The sequence below is a fragment of the Arachis hypogaea genome, chromosome 14, assembly GCF_003086295.3.
Source record: "Arachis hypogaea cultivar Tifrunner chromosome 14, arahy.Tifrunner.gnm2.J5K5, whole genome shotgun sequence".
Classification (NCBI taxonomy): Eukaryota; Viridiplantae; Streptophyta; class Magnoliopsida; order Fabales; family Fabaceae; genus Arachis; species Arachis hypogaea.
In genome coordinates, this window is record NC_092049.1 from 84,009,364 (window position 1) to 84,016,248 (window position 6,885).

At 39.9% G+C, this 6,885-nt stretch overlaps 1 non-coding gene across 1 annotated transcript; it reads left to right on the top strand.

The window, feature by feature from the left end:
• The first annotated feature begins 2,604 nt into the window (after nucleotides 1-2,604).
• LOC112746677 (small nucleolar RNA R71) lies at nucleotides 2,605-2,708 on the top strand. The gene has a single exon (XR_003174547.1). It is a non-coding gene; the product is annotated as a small nucleolar RNA R71 (small nucleolar RNA).
• Nucleotides 2,709-6,885: the final 4,177 nt, after the last annotated feature.

The following is a 6,885-nucleotide window of genomic DNA, read 5'->3' on the forward strand; positions in this document are numbered from 1 at the left end:
AGGTACCTCAGGGTTCACCTTCTTCTTGGCCACAACTTCATAGAAGTGGTCTTGATGGACCTTTGAGATGAATCTCTCCATCTCCCATGACTCATAGGTGGAAGCTTTTACCTTCCCTTTCCTCTTTCTAGAGGTTTCTCTGGCCTTAGGTGCCATAAATGGTTATGGAAAAACAAAAAGCAACACTTTTACCACACCAAACTTAGAAGGTTTCCTTGTCTTCGAGTAAAAGAAGAAAGAAGGGAGTAGAAGAAGAAGAAAATGGAGGAGATAGAGAGGTGTGAGTGGTTCGGCCAAGGGGGAAAGAAGTGTTTATGATGTGTGAAAATGAAGGAGGGATGAAGGGTTTATATAGGAGTGGAGAGAGGGGTAGGGTTCGTGTATTAGGGGTTGGGTTTGGGAGGGAAAGGATTTGAATTTAAATTGTGAGGTGGGTGTTATGGGAAGAGTGGTGGAGGTGATTGGTGAAGGATATTTGGGGAATGGTGTTATGGGAAGGTGTGAAGAAGAGAGAGAGAGAGTTGAGGTAGGTGAGGATCCTGTGGGTTCACAGATCCTGAGGTGTCAAGGATTTCTCATCTCCGCACCATTTTGGCGTGTAAACGCCTCTTTGAGTGCCAATCCTGGTGTTAGACACCAGGTTGCTGCCCATTTTTGGCGTTTAACGCCAGCTTTTCTCCCCTTTCTGGCGTTAAACGCCAACTTTTCTTCCCTTTCTGGCGTTAAACGCCAGTCTGGTGCCCTTTTCTGGCGTTAAACGCCCATTCTGCTACCCTTACTGGCGTTTAAATGCGAGTAAGGTCATCCTCCAGGGTGTGCTATTTTCAATGCTGTTTTTTATTTTTGGCTTTTGTTTTTGTGACTCCACATGATCATAATCCTAAAGAAAACATAACAATAGAAATTTAACATAGATAAGTAAAAATTAGGTTGCCTCCCAATAAGCACTTCTTTAATGTCAATAGCTTGACAGTGGGCTCTCATGGAGCCTCATAGATACTCAGAGCATGATGATGGCCTCCCAACACCAAACTTAGAGTTTGAATGTGGGAGCTCTGTTTGACTCTACATTGAGAGAAGCTTGTCATGCTTCTTCTCCATGTGTACAGAAGGAGCTTCTTTAGCTTTAAACACAAGGTAGTCCTCATTTACTTGAAGAACCAACTCTCCTCTATCAACATCAATCACAGCTTTTGCTGTGGCTAGGAAGGGTCTGTCAAGGATGATGGATTCATCCTTACTCTTCCCAGTGTCCAGGATTATGAAGTCAGCAGGAATGTAAAGGCCTTTAACCTTTACCAAGACATCCTCTACAAGTCTATAAGCATGTTTCCTTGAATTGTCTGCCATCTCTAGTGAGATTCTTACAGCTTGCATCTCAAGGATCCCTAGTTTCTCCATTACAGAGAGGGGCATGAGGTTTATACTTGACCCTAGGTCACATAGAGCCTTCTCAAAGGTCATGGTGCCTATGGTACAGGGTATTAAGAATTTTCCAGGATCCGGTTTCTTCTGAGGTAATGTCTGCCTAATCAAGTCATTCAGTTCATTGGTGAGCAAGGGGGGTTCATCCTCCCGAGTCTCATTACCAAATAACTTGGCATTTAGCTTTATGATTGCTCCAAGGTACTTAGCAACTTTCTCTTCAGTAAAAAATACTCATCAGAGCTCATGAATGGCAGAAGTAGGTTCAATGGAATCTCTATGGTCTCTGTATGAGCCTTAGATTCCCTTGGTTCCTCAAAGGGGAACTTCTTTTCGTTCAGAGGACATCCCATGAGGTTTTTCTCACTGGGAATCACATCCTCCTCTCTCTCTCCAGGTTCGGCCATGTTAGTCATGGTTATGGCCTTGCATTCTCTCTTGGGATTTTCTTCTGTATTGCTTGGGAGAGTGCTAGGAGGAGTTTCAGTAATTCTCTTACTCAGCTGACCCACTTGTGCCTCCAAATTTCTAATGGAGGATCTTGTTTCATTCAAAAAACTTAGTGTGGTCTTAGATAGATCAGAGACTATGGTTGCTAAGCCAGAACGACTTTGCTCAGAGTTCTCTGTTTGTTGCTGAGAAGATGATGGAAAAGGTTTGCTATTGCTAAACCTATTTCTTCCACCATTATTGTTGTTGAAGCCTTGTTGAGGCTTCTATTGGTCCTTCCATGAGAGATTTGGATGATTTCTCCATGAAGGATTATAGGTGTTTCCATAGGGTTCTCCTATGTAATTCACCTCTTCCATTGCAGGGTTCTCAGGATCATAAGCTTCTTCTTCAGAAGATGCTTCTTTATTACTGCTGGATGCAGCTTGCATTCTAGTCAGACTCTGAGAAATCATATTGATTTGCTGAGTCAATATTTTATTCTGAGCCAATATGGCATTCAGAGTATCAATCTCAAGAACTCCTTTCTTCTGAGTTGTCCCATTATTCACAGGATTTCTTTCAGAAGTGTACATGAATTGGTTATTTGCAACCATTTCAATGAGTTCCTGGGCTTCTTAGGGCATCTTCTTCAGATGAAGAGATCCACCAGCAGAGTTGTCCAATGACATCTTGGACAGTTCAGACAAACCATCATAGAATATGCATATGATGCTCCATTCTGAAAGGATGCCAGAAGGACACCTTCTAATCAATTGCTTGTATCTTTCCCAAGCTTCATAAAGGGATTCGCCTTCCTTCTGTTTGAAAGTCTAAACTTCCACTCTAAGCTTACTCAATTTTTGAGGTGAAAAGAACTTTGCCAAGAAGGCATTGACCAGCTTTTCCCAAGAGTTCAGGCTTTCTTTAGGTTGTGAGTCCAACAATGTCCTAGCTCTGTCTCTTACAGCAAAAGGGAAGAGCATAAGTCTGTAGACCTCAGGGTCAACCCCATGAGTCTTAACAGTGTCACAGATTTGCAAGAATTCAGCAAAAAACTGACGAGGATCTTCCAATGGAAGTCCATGATACTTGCAATTCTACTGCATTAGAGAAACTAATTGAGGCTTAAGCTCAAAGTTGTTTGCTCCAATTACAGGAATTGAGATGCTCCTTCCACAGAAGTCAGAAGAGGGTGCAATAAAGTCACCAAGCATCTTCCTTGCATTATTGGCATTGTTATTATTTTCGGCTGCCATGTCTTCTTCTTTTTCGAAAATTTCTGTTAGGTCCTCTCCAGAGAGTTGTGCTTTAGCTTCTCTTAGCTTCCTCTTCAAGGTCCTTTCAGGTTCTGGATCAGCTTCAACAAGAGTGCCTTTGTCCTTGTTCCTGCTCATAAGAAAGAGAAGAGAACAAGAAAGTATAGAATCCTCTATGTCACAGTATAGAGATTCCTTGAGGTGTCAGAGGAAAATAGGAATAGAGGGATGAGGTAGGTAGATAAGAATTCGAACATATGAAGAAGGAGAGAGAGTCTGAATTGCTAATTGAGGAGGAGTGTTAGTCCTTAAATAGAAGAAGGTGAAGAGGGGAAAAATTTTCGAAAACAAATTTTTAAATAAAACTAAAAATTTTAAAATAATTAAGAAGAATTTTGAAAAAGTGGTTGATGGTTTTTCAAAAATTAAAAGTGAGAAAGTGGTTAGGTGATTTTGAAGATTTTGAAATCAGTAATAAAAAAGATATGATTTAAAATTATTTTGAAAAAGATGTGGTTGAGAAGATATGATTGAGAAGATATGATTGAAAAATAATTTAAAAAGATTTGATTTTTTTTTTGAAATTAATGACTTGGCTAACAAGAAATTTAAAAGATATGATTCTAAAATTCAAATATTGAACCTTTCTTAACAAGGAAGTAACAAACTTAAAATTTTTGAATCAAATCATTAATTGGTAGCCAGGATTTTCGAAAATAGTGAAAGAAAAATAGAAAAAGATTTGATTTTGAAAAAGATATGATTTGAAAAAGATTTGATTTTGAAAAATTATGAAGATTCAAAAAAGATTTGAATTAAAAACTAACTTACCTCCCTTGTGTTGTCCTGGCGTTAAACGCCCAGAATGGTATCCATTCTGGCGTTTAACGCCCATTTGGCTACCTCCTTGGGCATTAAATGCCCAGCCAGGTACCCTGGCTGGCGTTTAAACGCCAGTATTCCTTCTTCACTGGGCGTTTTAAATGCCCAGCTTTTTCTCTGTGGTTCCTCTACTGTATGTCCTGAATCTTCAATTCTCTGAATCATTGACTTAATCATTGAACTCCTATATCCAAACTCTAAGTTTGGTGTTGGAGAGTCTCAACAATACTCTGAACATCTGTGAGGCTCCATGAGAGCCCACTGTCAAGCTATTGACATTAAAGAAGCACTTGTTGGGAGGCAACCCAATTTTTATCTAACTATATTTTTCTTAGTTATATGTCTTTATAGGTTCATGATCATGTGGAGTCACAAAGTAAATATAAAAATTGAAAACGGAATCAAAAATAGCAGAAGAAAAATCACACCCTGGAGGAAGCATCTGCCTGGCATTCAACGCCAGAACAGGGTAGTATCTGGGCGCTGAACGCCCAAAATGGGCAGTATCTAGGCGCTGAACACCCAAAATGGGCAGCATCTGGGCGTTTGAACGCCAGAAATGCACCCTGGAGAGGAGCTGGTGCTGAACGCCCAGAACAAGCATGGTTCTGGCGTTCAACGCCAGAAATGGGCCACAAATGGGCGTTCAACGCTCAGAACAAGCACCAATCTGGCGCTGAACGCCCAGAGTTGTGTGCAAGGGCATTTTGCGTGCCTAATTTGGTGCAGGGATGTAAATCCTTGACACCTCAGGATCTGTGGACACCACAGGATCATCTCAGGATCTGTGAATCTCACAGGATCCCCACCCACCTCACCCTCTTTCTCTCCATTCATGGTCATCCCTTCTGTTTTCCATTCACCACTCACATCCATACGCACATCCCTCTATCTCCTCCATATCTTCTTCTTCTTCTATTCTTTCTTTTCTTGCTCGAGGGCGAGCAATATTCTAAGTTTGGTGTGGTAAAAGCATAAGCTTTTTGTTTTTCCATTACCATTAATGGCACCTAAGGCCAGAGAAACCTCAAGAAAGAGGAAAGGGAAGACAATTGCTTCCACCTCTGAGCCATGGAAGATGGAAAGATTCATCTCACAAGCCCATCACTAAGAAAAGGATGGAGCAAACAAGAGAGCACATTCATGGATCTCAACAGGCACATGAAGAAGCTCATCAGCAAGAAATCCCTGAGATACCTCAAGGGATGCACTTTCCTCCACAGAATTTTTGGGAGCAAATCAACACCTTCCTAGGAGAATCAAGTTCCAACATGGGACAATTAAGGGTGGAACATCAAGAGCACTCCATCATCCTTCATAAAAGTAGAGAAGATCAAAAAGCAATGAGGGAGGAGCAACAAAGACAAGGAAGGGACATAGAAGAGCTCAAGGACATCATTGGTTCCTCAAGAAGGAAACGCCACCATCACTAAGGTGGATTCATTCCTTGTTCTTAATTCTTCTGTTTTTCGTTTTCTATGCTATGTGCTTATCTATGTTTGTGTCTTCATTACATGATCATTAGTAGTTAGTAACTATGTCTTAAAGTTATGAATGTCCTATGAATCCATCACCTCTCTTAAATGAAAAATGTTTTAATTAAAAAGAACAAGAAGTACATGAGTTTTGAATTTATCCTTGAACTTAGTTTAATTATATTGATGTGGTGACAATGCTTCTTGTTTTCTGAATGTATGCTTGAACAGTGCATATGTCTTTTGAAGTTGTTGTTTAAGAATGTTAAATATGTTGGCTCTTGAAAGAATGATGACAAGGAGACATGTTATTTGATAATCTAAAAAATCATAAAAATGATTCTTGAAGCAAGAAAAAGCAGCAAAGAACAAAGCTTGCAGAAAAAAAAAAGAAAAAAAATTTAGGCGAAAAAAAATAGAAAGAAAAAGAAAAAGCAAGCAGAAAAAGCCAAAAGCTCTTAAAACCAAGAGGCAAGAGCAAAAAGCCAAGAACCGTTAAAACCAAAAGGCAAGGGTAGATAAAAAGGATCCCAAGGCTTTGAGCATCAGTGGATAGGAGGGCCTAAAGGAATAAAATCCTGGTCTAAGCGGCTAAACCAAGCTGTCCCTAACCTTGTGCATGTGGCGTGTAGGTGTCAAGTGAAAACTTGAGACTGAGCGGTTAAAGTCAAGGTCCAAAGCAAAAGAAGAGTGTGCTTAAGAACCCTGGACACCTCTAATTGGGGACTTTAGCAAAGCTGAGTCACAATCTGAAAAGGTTCACCAATTATGTGTCTGTGGCATTTATGTATCCGGTGGTAATACTGGAAAACAAAGTGCTTAGGGCCACGGCCAAGACTCATAAAATAGCTGTGTTCAAGAATCATCATACTGAACTAGGAGAATCAATAACACTATCTGAATTCTGAGTTCCTATAGATGCCAATCATTCTGAACTTCAATGGATAAAGTGAGATGCCAAAACTATTCAAGAGGCAAAAAGCTATAAGTCCCGCTCATTTAATTGGAGCTATGTTTCATTGATAGTTTGGAATTTATAGTATATTCTCTTCTTTTTATCCTATTTGATTTTCAGTTGCTTGGGGACAAGCAACAATTTAAGTTTGGTGTTGTGATGAGCGGATAATTTATACGCTTTTTGGCATTGTTTTTAGTATGTTTTTAGTAGGATCTAGTTACTTTTAGGGATGTTTTCATTAGTTTTTATGTTAAATTCACATTTCTGGACTTTACTATGAGTTTGTGTGTTTTTCTGTGATTTCAGGTATTTTCTGGCTGAAATTGAGGGACTTGAGCAAAAATCAGATTCAGAGGTTGAAGAAGGACTGCTGATGTTGTTGGATTCTGACCTCCCTGCACTCAAAGTGGATTTTCTGGAGCTACAGAACTCGAAATAGCGCGCTTCTAATTGCATT